This window comes from Schistocerca cancellata, unplaced genomic scaffold (genome assembly GCF_023864275.1).
Source record: "Schistocerca cancellata isolate TAMUIC-IGC-003103 unplaced genomic scaffold, iqSchCanc2.1 HiC_scaffold_957, whole genome shotgun sequence".
In the NCBI taxonomy this organism is placed as follows: domain Eukaryota; kingdom Metazoa; phylum Arthropoda; class Insecta; order Orthoptera; family Acrididae; genus Schistocerca; species Schistocerca cancellata.
In genome coordinates, this window is record NW_026046965.1 from 57,501 (window position 1) to 62,500 (window position 5,000).

Sequence of the window (5,000 nt, forward strand, 5' to 3'; positions counted from 1 at the left end):
ACCTAACCTATGTCACCTTAACCTAACCTATGTCACCTTAACCTAACCTATGTCACCTTAACCTAACCTATGTCACCTTAACCTAACCCATCTTGCACCTTAACCTAACCTATGTCGCCTTAACCTAACCTCTGTTGCACCTTAACCTAACCTGTGTTGCACCTTAACCTAACCTGTGTTGCACCTTAACCTAACCTGTGTTGCACCTTAACCTAACGCAATTTGCACCGCAATGTAACGCAATTTGCACCGCAATGTAATGCAATTTGTACCGCAATCTACCCCAAGTTGTACCGCAATCTACCCCAAGTTGTACCGCAATCTACCCCAAGTTGTACCGCAATCTACCCCAAGTTGTACCGCAATCTACCCCAAGTTGTACCGCAATCTACCCCAAGTTGTACCGCAATCTACCCCAAGTTGTACCGCAATCTACCCCAAGTTGTACCGCAATCTACCCCAAGTTGTACCGCAATCTACCCCAAGTTGTACCGCAATCTACCCCAAGTTGTACCGCAATCTACCCCAAGTTGTGCCGCAATCTACCCCAAGTTGTGCCGCAATCTACCCCAAGTTGTGCCGCAATCTACCCCAAGTTGTGCCGCAATCTACCCCAAGTTGTGCCGCAATCTACCCCACGTTGTGCCTTAACCTAACCCACGTTGTGCCTTAACCTAACCCACGTTGTGCCTTAACATAACCCACGTTGTGCCTTAACATAACCCACGTCGTGCCTTAACCTAACCCACGTTGTGCCTTAACCTGCTCTGTAAATGGCATATGACACGTTACATTAATGTATTGTTGTCCAACCGCAACCCGCTCAGAATGTTGTGTACACAGCTACGTGTCATCTCCCCATAACAGCTGTATTGCAGTGTGGTACGCCATAGAGACGTGTGGGAGTAATGGACGCAGTGGATGGCGATCAGCATGAGCCGTCTGTTCATGTAGTGGCGCGTGTATGCAGACATAGTAGTCTCTTCTCACACAATGTGATAGCACGGTGTCCCGCGTTCCACATCTGCGACATGCTACAGAGGCTGGTTGACAGTTCGTCGCGCAATGGACATCGCATACGTACGGGGGCACCTTCCACGTGCCCTCTAGTCGGGCACATTTTGTTGCGTGGATGTGAGCGGATGTAGTGTGTCTTGACACCTGACAGGCAGGCATGCAATAATAGTTGACTTTGCAAACGGGGATGGACGTGGACGTGTACGTTTACTGGTGACGTTACGCAAATGAACAACTGGTAACCCGTTGTGGTGCGGTTGATCTTGCTGGAGGTACATCTGTGAGGGCAACGATCGGTACAGCTATGACGCGGTTGTGTCAGCGATACCCACCACACCAATGAACGTGAATGTGGATCTGGGTGTGAAGCGATACGCGGCTGTGGGTGGGTGGGACTGTCCCCGGCCGGTGAGGGGGGGCCGCCCGGCGTGCTGGCCGCGCGGTGCGTGGGCGCACGCGCTACAGCCGGCTGGTGGGGGCGCCCAGTGGCAGGCGCGCCGGCCGACGGACGCGGCAGGCGGCGCAGCTGCGCGCCGGGGCACCCTGCGCGCGGCGCCGTGCAGCCAAAGTGGGTCCTCGCCGGCCCGGTGCGAAGCGCGGTGGACATCTGCAGTGTGCTGGTCCGATTGAGGACTGTGTGCGTTGAGGATGCGCCGCCGCCCGGCACTCGGCGCCGCGACGCCGTCTGCTGCTCGGTCGCCCCAGCGGTTCTCGCTGGTGGTTTGTATCGCAGTTGTGCAGACGTGTTGGCACGTGCGCTGTGCTGGGAGAGTTCGCTTCGGCACCCACGTGGGGCCTTTGCCCTTCTGTGGCGCTGGCGTTGGAGCTGCCGGTCACCGTAGGTGGCGCGTGTTGTCTCCCGCCGGCAATGCCACGACAGCACGCTCCCGGGCCTCTGTCGGCAGCGGCAAGCTCAGTTGGGAGCACGGGTGGTCGCACCTAAAGCGTCTACTCGCCTAACTCCGGGCGATTGCGCCTCTCTCGAACCCGACCAAGTACTTAGGACGGCGCTGCGCGCCGCCGGGACCTGAGAGGGTTTCGAGGTGTATTGTGCAGGGGAGCTCAGCCTCCTCCTGTTTGCAGAATAATTGAGCGGACGCTTGCGTGTTCGCGCGGGCCCCCGGGACACACTCCCGGGCGGCCGGCTGCTCAGCTCTAGTTGACGCAGCTCCCTGGTTGATCCTGCCAGTAGTCATATGCTTGTCTCAAAGATTAAGCCATGCATGTCTCAGTACAAGCCGCATTAAGGTGAAACCGCGAATGGCTCATTAAATCAGTTATGGTTCCTTAGATCGTACCCACGTTACTTGGATAACTGTGGTAATTCTAGAGCTAATACATGCAAACAGAGTCCCGACCAGAGATGGAAGGGACGCTTTTATTAGATCAAAACCAATCGGTCGGCTCGTCCGGTCCGTTTGCCTTGGTGACTCTGAATAACTTTGGGCTGATCGCACGGTCCTCGTACCGGCGACGCATCTTTCAAATGTCTGCCTTATCAACTGTCGATGGTAGGTTCTGCGCCTACCATGGTTGTAACGGGTAACGGGGAATCAGGGTTCGATTCCGGAGAGGGAGCCTGAGAAACGGCTACCACATCCAAGGAAGGCAGCAGGCGCGCAAATTACCCACTCCCGGCACGGGGAGGTAGTGACGAAAAATAACGATACGGGACTCATCCGAGGCCCCGTAATCGGAATGAGTACACTTTAAATCCTTTAACGAGTATCTATTGGAGGGCAAGTCTGGTGCCAGCAGCCGCGGTAATTCCAGCTCCAATAGCGTATATTAAAGTTGTTGCGGTTAAAAAGCTCGTAGTTGGATTTGTGTCCCACGCTGTTGGTTCACCGCCCGTCGGTGTTTAACTGGCATGTATCGTGGGACGTCCTGCCGGTGGGGCGAGCCGAAGGCGTGCGACCGCCTCGTGCGTGTTCGTGCGTCCCGAGGCGGACCCCGTTGAAATCCTACCAAGGTGCTCTTTATTGAGTGTCTGGGTGGGCCGGCACGTTTACTTTGAACAAATTAGAGTGCTTAAAGCAGGCAAGCCCGCCTGAATACTGTGTGCATGGAATAATGGAATAGGACCTCGGTTCTATTTTGTTGGTTTTCGGAACCCGAGGTAATGATTAATAGGGACAGGCGGGGGCATTCGTATTGCGACGTTAGAGGTGAAATTCTTGGATCGTCGCAAGACGAACAGAAGCGAAAGCATTTGCCAAGTATGTTTTCATTAATCAAGAACGAAAGTTAGAGGTTCGAAGGCGATCAGATACCGCCCTAGTTCTAACCATAAACGATGCCAGCCAGCGATCCGCCGCAGTTCCTCCGATGACTCGGCGGGCAGCCTCCGGGAAACCAAAGCTTTTGGGTTCCGGGGGAAGTATGGTTGCAAAGCTGAAACTTAAAGGAATTGACGGAAGGGCACCACCAGGAGTGGAGCCTGCGGCTTAATTTGACTCAACACGGGAAACCTCACCAGGCCCGGACACCGGAAGGATTGACAGATTGATAGCTCTTTCTTGATTCGGTGGGTGGTGGTGCATGGCCGTTCTTAGTTGGTGGAGCGATTTGTCTGGTTAATTCCGATAACGAACGAGACTCTAGCCTGCTAACTAGTCGCGTGACATCCTTCGTGCTGTCAGCGATTACTTTTCTTCTTAGAGGGACAGGCGGCTTCTAGCCGCACGAGATTGAGCAATAACAGGTCTGTGATGCCCTTAGATGTTCTGGGCCGCACGCGCGCTACACTGAAGGAATCAGCGTGTCTTCCTAGGCCGAAAGGTCGGGGTAACCCGCTGAACCTCCTTCGTGCTAGGGATTGGGGCTTGCAATTGTTCCCCATGAACGAGGAATTCCCAGTAAGCGCGAGTCATAAGCTCGCGTTGATTACGTCCCTGCCCTTTGTACACACCGCCCGTCGCTACTACCGATTGAATGATTTAGTGAGGTCTTCGGACTGGTACGCGGCATCGACTCTGTCGTTGCCGATGCTACCGGAAAGATGACCAAACTTGATCATTTAGAGGAAGTAAAAGTCGTAACAAGGTTTCCGTAGGTGAACCTGCGGAAGGATCATTACCGACTAGACTGCATGTCTTTCGATGTGCGTGTCGTGTCGCGCAACACGCTACCTGTACGGCAGCAGCCGTGCGCCGCGTGCGGAACCACGCGTGCCTCTCAAAACTAACTGAAAAATGTTGTGTGGTACGAGCGCTGAAGCTCTGGAGCGGCTGGCCTGCGGCACCTGGCGCCTGGCGCCGGTTTTGAATGACTTTCGCCCGAGTGCCTGTCCGCTCCGGTGTGGAGCCGTACGACGCCCATCGGCCGTGAGGCCGTTGGACACAGAACGCTGGAACAGGGGCCGTCAAACGCCTCAGTCCCGCCTATGCAACTGTTTTGAAAGAGACAGTGGAAACTAACAGAAAAGATCACCCAGGACGGTGGATCACTCGGCTCGTGGGTCGATGAAGAACGCAGCAAATTGCGCGTCGACATGTGAACTGCAGGACACATGAACATCGACGTTTCGAACGCACATTGCGGTCCATGGATTCCGTTCCCGGGCCACGTCTGGCTGAGGGTCGGCTACGTATACTGAAGCGCGCGGCGTTTGTCCCGCTTCGGAGACCTGGGAGTGTCGTGGCCGCCTGTGGGGCCGGCCGCGTCTCCTCAAACGTGCGATGCGCGCCCGTCGCCTGGCGGTTCGCATACCGGTACTTTCTCGGTAGCGTGCACAGCCGGCTGGCGGTGTGGCGTGCGACACCTCGTACAACGACCTCAGAGCAGGCGAGACTACCCGCTGAATTTAAGCATATTACTAAGCGGAGGAAAAGAAACTAACAAGGATTCCCCCAGTAGCGGCGAGCGAACAGGGAAGAGTCCAGCACCGAACCCCGCAGGCTGCCGCCTGTCGTGGCATGTGGTGTTTGGGAGGGTCCACTACCCCGACGCCTCGCGCCGAGCCCAAGTCCAACTTGAATGAG

General features: G+C 55.6%; 3 non-coding genes across 3 annotated transcripts in view; all 3 read left to right on the plus strand.

Moving 5' to 3' along the window:
• Positions 1 to 2,186: 2,186 nt before the first annotated feature.
• LOC126149911 (small subunit ribosomal RNA) lies at positions 2,187 to 4,095 on the plus strand. The gene has a single exon (XR_007531169.1). It is a non-coding gene; the product is annotated as a small subunit ribosomal RNA (ribosomal RNA).
• A 351-nt stretch (positions 4,096 to 4,446) lies between these two features.
• On the plus strand, positions 4,447 to 4,601 carry LOC126149902 (5.8S ribosomal RNA). Its single transcript, XR_007531160.1, has one exon. It is a non-coding gene; the product is annotated as a 5.8S ribosomal RNA (ribosomal RNA).
• Positions 4,602 to 4,789: 188 nt separating this feature from the next.
• Positions 4,790 to 5,000, plus strand: part of LOC126149921 (large subunit ribosomal RNA) — a 4,222-nt gene continuing 4,011 nt past the window's right edge. The window contains exon 1 of the ribosomal RNA XR_007531178.1: positions 4,790 to 5,000. This exon is cut by the window's right edge and continues 4,011 nt beyond it. This is a non-coding gene — a ribosomal RNA (large subunit ribosomal RNA).